The sequence below is a fragment of the Phalaenopsis equestris genome, unplaced genomic scaffold, assembly GCF_001263595.1.
Source record: "Phalaenopsis equestris unplaced genomic scaffold, ASM126359v1 Scaffold198707, whole genome shotgun sequence".
NCBI classification, from domain to species: Eukaryota; Viridiplantae; Streptophyta; class Magnoliopsida; order Asparagales; family Orchidaceae; genus Phalaenopsis; species Phalaenopsis equestris.
In genome coordinates, this window is record NW_018218616.1 from 36,620 (window position 1) to 43,073 (window position 6,454).

Genomic DNA, 6,454 nt, shown 5'->3' on the forward strand with positions numbered 1-6,454 from the left:
GGAAGCTGCCTCTCTTTGTAATCTTTGAGATTCTGTGGTTTGTTTTTTCTTCCTCTTAGAGGTCTACATAACCCAGTCCTCCCCCAATAGGTGGTTCAACCCAGTAACCTTCTCACCTTCAATCATATGTTGTGTCTCTAACTGTTGTTCCTGCAGTGGATCCTGCAACCTCTCCTCAAAGGAATCAACTGTGGGGGAAACTATAGTAATGATGTTGGGTTCCTCTCTTAGCACTTCCTTGGGAGGGGAAGGAGGAGTAATAAAAACAAAAGGGGTTGGAGAGCTCAGAGCCTCATTCATTCAGAGCACAAATAAAAAGGAGGTGAACCACCAAATAGAGAACCAACAAGCAAAAAAATAATGGAACAGTAAACCAAGTGACAGCTAAACACTTCCCCACCAAATCTAACAACAAGGAAGACTTCAACAGAGAAAACCCACCCCAACCGCCAATGTGGTCACCACCACATAAGGATCACCTCCTACCAAAAGCCATCATGTTCAGAGCCTATCCACGTTTTTTTAACTTCAGGCAAGGTGATATCTCTTTCAATGAGAATTCTAGCAAGAGCTGGCCTTGCCTTGTTATAAGTATGAGCATCAACTTTAAGGGGTCTACCTAAAGCAGACCTAATATTAAAAAGGGCATTCAACTTGAAGTATGTAATAGAGAGACCGGGAAGCTTGAACCAAAGAGGAACCACAGGTGGTTCTTTGCTAGGATCAAATCCAGGAGTCCATTTCAAAAGTTTCATGGTAGCTCCCCCAATAACTAAAGATTGCTTGGGCAAAGAGCTTAGCATAATCTTCTTCTATTGTCAATTGAATAAACAAGTGCCTGCCATCTAGCAACCCCCGTTGCCAAGCACCGATAAAGTTTAAGGACTCAAAGAAGCTCCTTAAGAGTTCCATCTTAGGGCGACCAAGCTGGAATTTCCCTTCCAAAGTGAGCTTAACCTCTTCATTTAATGAAATAACCTCTTAAGGAGAAAAATAAACTGCAGGTTCCCCCTCTTTACACCCAAGGGGGTGAATATAGGTAGAAGTCCTTTTGCCAGCTAAAGTATCATGAAACTCCTGTGGAAAAACTAACTTATCCATATTTTGTAAATTCTCCTTAGGGTTACCAACCACCCCAGCATAGGTGGCCTTGGCCCATTAGATACTTGTGTCCATTTGTGTCCAAAGTAATGTTAGTAGTCATTCAGAGCACAAATAAAAAGGAGGTGAACCACCAAATAGAGAACCAACAAGCAAAAAAATAATGGAACAGTAAACCAAGTGACAGCTAAACACTTCCCCACCAAATCTAACAACAAGGAAGACTTCAACAGAGAAAACCCACCCCAACCGCCAATGTGGTCACCACCACAGACCAAGTGATGACCCAAACTCAGCCAGCGAAAACAGAAACAAGGACAAACCAGAAGAACAACGACAAAAAACTATAGTAATCTAAGGAAAACCAAGTGCAAGAAAAAACCTCCTGCCCACCAAATAATCAATAAAGAAGAAGAAGCAAACCTCCCCCACTAGCTTACCAACCAGCCAGAACAGGTAGCCATGGAAACCCTAGCAGAGAACCAGCCGCCACCCCAAACAGCTCCATATATATAGTTTGGAAAAAGCAATATTTTTAAAATTTGAAATTAAAATGCTAAATAGATCTCATATTTGCAATATTTCAAATGATCAAGCATAACACCGCAAGTAATGCACCTATCCCGAGGAATAGCTACCCAACTTGTTAGTGAGGCTTGATTAAATAAACTAAAAAATTTATGACATCTGTTTGGACTGCGAACCTTTATATTGACCGATAAATTTTCTATCTAATATAAAAGATTAGATAGGGTTTATATTACTAGGGTTCTTAAAGCTCCCAATAGAAGCAAGCCCCTATAGTCAATTACGTATTAAATGACCAAAGTCACTTAAGAAAACACTCAATTTAGATCAAAAAACATTGTCTCCAAGGACTTCAAAGGATAGGAATTTTCAAGGATCGGACAAAGAGGTGTGAAATGGGACAGGCTCAAATTTAGAACATTTACTTATGGAATCCAAAGGAAGGAGAACTAGGGGATGACATGAATCTTGAGGAGAACCTCAGTGACTTCCTAGGCTGTCCTAAGGTTTTGCTTCAATTTTGACGAAAATTTATTGAATGTTTTATCCTGCAAATTTTATTAGTTAGAGCTTAAATTTGTGTGAGATGGTCATACAAAAAACTTGAAAGATGTGAGGGTTTAGCTCGTGATGAATGAAAACCTCAGAATCCTAAAATGAGTTGGGCCTTATATTGCATAACATGATTCTGCAAAAGCATAAAGATGAGTTGAGGATTTATGTCACACTAGGCAGGCAACCTCAAAATCTTATGGTCTATGTTGTTTAATTCTAAGGAGAGATATTTGCTGTTGTAGGCCCTCGTGCTGTTGCAGAATGCTGTTGTAGAAGGTCACCCACATAGTTAGCTCCATGCTCCTAAATGAAGTAGAAGTCCTAAATTCTAAGGTTTAAAGGTTTAAATGACAAGTTTAAGTTAAATCATTATGGGAGGGGGGTTAAAGTTGATTAGAGTGACACTAGTTAGGATCCCATAGTTCCCTCATTTTGGTTTCACTATTTTCTTTTAACTTAGCTTAAATGAGTTGGTAGGCTCATTTAAACCGGGGAGATCTTTTTATCAACCTTAGGTTACCTCATCCGAGGGACTCCCATAAATTCAAAAGGGCGTGTTATGTTTTATTGTATTTCAAAGGATTTATGGTTACCTTTGAAAGAGTTTAATTCAATTTTGAAAACTGTTGATTAATTTTGAAAAAGTTTGTGTTGTTTTGCAAGTAAAGTGACATCCACAACCAAGCATGTATAGTATCTTAAAGCAAGATTAAATTGTAGTAAGTAAAATAATAGAATTTAAATAAAACTATAAAAGTGTCCATCATCTTCTCGTTGCTCTCGCTGAAAGATTAACTTTTGCAGTAGGTGTATACGCAACTAATCAGTTGATATTTTACTTAAGAGTTATATAAGTGGATGCCTCTAGGGTAAGCTTAAGTCATTAAAGATTTTATGCTCGGCTCTAAAGTTGGGCTTGTAGTGTTTAAATGTGTTAATTATCAATCATCTTATCTATTATAAACCTCATCAGACAAGTTTAAATTAAGTTTAGTTCACTACCAAGCCCTTAACAATTTTGAATGAATAAATTTACAATTACAAAAAAAAATTATTTAAGTGATATGTATTCTTATTAGAATATCATGCTATATCTGATTGTGGACTTAAAATACGTGAAACAATATATTTCTAACCTAAGCCCATTACTTTAGAACCACTTAATTTTAATTATTTTCAAAATCCCAATAATTTAAGAGATGACAATTTTATAATTATCATGAATAGGTGGCAAATTGATTTCTATCTTTTTAACACATTATGTTTCAAACATCCAAAAGAATTCATTAAGATCAAAATTGCCCATCTTCCCTTAGTTAATCCTAAATTTTGATTAAGGCACCAAAATCTAAAATTATCATTTTGCCCATGGGGCTCTCCACTCTATAACTCATTAAATATAATTAAAATGACTTTGAAACTTTTAGAGTACCCGGGTCAACTAAGATATCAGAGGAGAAAATGTGATTTTTTATGAAATTTAATTTAAATAATTACTTTAACTTAAAAAATAGGAATTTCAATATTAATTTTTTTAACTAAAAAAAAAAAAGTTTTTGTTCATGGGAAAATTATTGGCGGTTCACCTAGGTCAAAGGATCGCTAGGAGAAAATTTTATAAATTTTCAATTTTTTTAATTGTGATGATTATTTATTGATTTTTATGATTTAAGTACATAGAAAATATGTTTTAATTACAAAAATCACTTTTTTTATTAAATCTCTCTGAGTCCAGAAAACTCAGAAAATCAAACCTTTCATTTTTGTGTTTTTTAGTTTATTTATTATAATTTTTTAATAAAAAATAGGAAAAATACATTTTTTAGCCTTTAAAAATTTATATTTAACTTAGGAAACTTAGAAAAAAATATTCTAATGAGTTCCAAGTGATCAGTGAGAAATTAGGAATATTTTGAACCATTTTTTGTATTTTTGAAATTTTTAATTCCAAAAGTAGGCTTAAAAATAAAGTATTTATTTAAAAATAATTTTTATTTTTTCTAAGTGCCCCTAATCACAAGGAACTCAGAAAATCACTTTTCATAATTTTATGAATTATATTTAATTTAATATAATTATTTTAATGCCAAAAAATGCCATTTTCTTGAAATCTTAATTTTAATGATAAAAATTAATCAAATAAATTTCAAATTTTTACAGTGAGGTAAAATAAGTGTTATTTATAGTGTGGTTGATTTTGCAAAGTTTTGGAATAAATTAATTTTTTTTAATTTACATGAGTTTTTAGGGTTTAATTAAATATATTGATTTATACAAATGTTAACATTTAATTTTCAATTTTTTAGAAGTCCTTTGACCATAAGGAATGTACCAAAACAAGTGCCATAATTTTTTGATTTATATTTTATTTTATATAAGTTGGTTCTTCCCCGTTCATGTCCCCGACCTCGACCTTGGGTGCGCGAACTAAAAGAACCTCTGCCAATTTGTTGCAAAAGAATGGTGGAAGATTGCTGAGGCGGAGTTGAATGTAATGGCCCTGCAATTGTACTTTTTATGATTCTTTACTTTTTTTTATCACAGTTTTACGAAAGAAAATAGTTTTCTTTGAAGGTGTGTAGTAGGAAACATCTTCATGAATGCCAACTTCATGAACTGAAAATGATTCTAGATCTCCCTTGATGCAATGCTTTTGTCCTTCTTTGTAGTACTTGATGCACTAGTGTAGAGACGATGGACCCATGTTGTTTTCGTGAATCCATGGTTGACCTAGTAGAGCATTGAAAGAGGTCTCTGCGTCAATGATATGAAATTTAACGGTTGTTGCTAGCTCTTCAACCTTCATAAACAATGTAATGGATCCAATAGCTCTTTCTCCCTTTTGGTTGAATCCTCTTAGCATCATTTTATCGGCTGCATCCAAATATGCCAATGTCCGTAGGCTCATCAAGTTGAGTGAAGCTCCAGGATCTACTAAAACTCTGGATAACACAAATCTGCCGATGGTAATGAAGATGTAGTGGTTGGATGTGGTCGGAGGTACCAATCAACAAATCTTCATCTGCGAAGGTTACCCCAGGCTGTTCTTTCAATGAATAAACTTCATCCGAGGATGTGCTGGCCAACTGAGTTAAACAAATCTCTGGGTCAAGCAAGGCTGTAATCAGAGCTTCTCTCATCTCCTTTGACAGGATCACCGACAGCTTCATAAGTGAGCTAGCACATTGTAATCCACTTTATTTGGTCCTCCAATTTTCACTTGGTTGTGTGGTTCTTCCACTGGTGGGGGTGGAGGTAGCTCTTCTCTATTTACTATTTATTTTCCTTTATCTATCGGAGCTATTATTGAGGGTAATACTCTCCCGCTCCTTATGTTCACTTCTGTAATTTCTTCTTCTTGGAGATTATTGTTGAATCTTCTGGTGTTTCCTCTTTGTCGGAAAGATCTAGGTTGATGTCAAGTGGTGCAACGTGGTGCTCGAGGATTGGCTCTTAACTCTCGGTGCTATCGTAAATGGTATCATCGATGTCTTCTTCAGTTTTGACAATGAGTTCATCGGACTCAAGAATGATTTGAGGATCGTTGCAGGAATCAAGATCGAGCTAGATTGATCATTATATTCATAAGACCCAGAGGAGAAAAAGATTATCATATAAAGTCAAGGGTTCAAGGATTTTCTTCCCTAAATTTGAAATAACCTATCTAGTAGAGGCAGCCCCTATCATACCCAAGAGTTAGCCAATATCCTACCCTCCATGCTCAATCTTTGTAGTGGTAGTGCTCTCTTTTTCTTTATCTTTGATGATGATGGCTCTTGTGGCAGAATCTTCATCTCGGGTTGTTGGGCTTGAGAGGCTGAAGATTCTGAACAGAGGCTTGTTTTGATGCATTCTGGATTTGATTCAGTATTTTCTTAGATGATTTGCTCCAAACTTCATTCCATTCATCTTTTTCAATATATGCAGAAGATTGTTTTGATGAATCTTGTACTTGGTTTAGGACCCTCTTGAGCTCGTCCCACGTCGTACTCCATCCCTCTTCTTCAGTAAATGGATCAATTGGAGAAATTGGCTAGGTCAAAATCATATTTATGGAACCTTTTTCAGGTTCCCTTAAATATTCTTTCAGGATCGTTATATTTCCTTCTTTGAGATTTTTCTCGAGTGAACCCTTAAAGATGAAACATTCTTCTATAGTGTGCCCGAGCAACCAGTGGTACGAGCAATATTTGGTTCATCTTTCTTGTCAACTTCTTTGGGCTTCTTTGGATATGATAATCTGAACATGGTAATTTGAACTCATACTTTG